Source organism: Atta colombica, unplaced genomic scaffold (assembly GCF_001594045.1).
Source record: "Atta colombica isolate Treedump-2 unplaced genomic scaffold, Acol1.0 scaffold35, whole genome shotgun sequence".
NCBI lineage: Eukaryota > Metazoa > Arthropoda > Insecta > Hymenoptera > Formicidae > Atta > Atta colombica.
In genome coordinates, this window is record NW_017259459.1 from 1,929,198 (window position 1) to 1,929,697 (window position 500).

A 500-nucleotide genomic window follows, 5' to 3' on the forward strand; every position below is an offset into this window, starting at 1 on the left:
TCAAAATGAAAGTTAAAAATAAAATCGACGATGTAATTGCTGTCTACTATTTCTCTTTTCTAAGACGAATTTTTATGGAAAAAAGAAAAACACTTTAGTTATCACGATTTTATTTTTCTTGCGATTTACAATAAATGTAAGACAATTCAAAGATATGGTATTTATTTTTAAAACAAACTACAAAGGTTACAGGAGAAATGTTTGTTTTCACATTTCAAAACATCAAATTCACAGAAAGGAAGAAAGAGAAAGAAAGGGGGAAAAAAGAAAGTGACAGAATCCGAACGACTTGGTATGCCACAAGATTTCACCTAATTCATTTTCGGCTATTCCCAACTTGTCCCATCGACCATTAGAGGATCAGTAGCAAATCCTGAAAATCCCGATTAGATGTATAATTGATGACTTATATTTTAAACCATAAAAATATGTGTACATGTGTGTGTGTGTATATATATGTTACACACATATATACATGTACAAATATATATATATATATA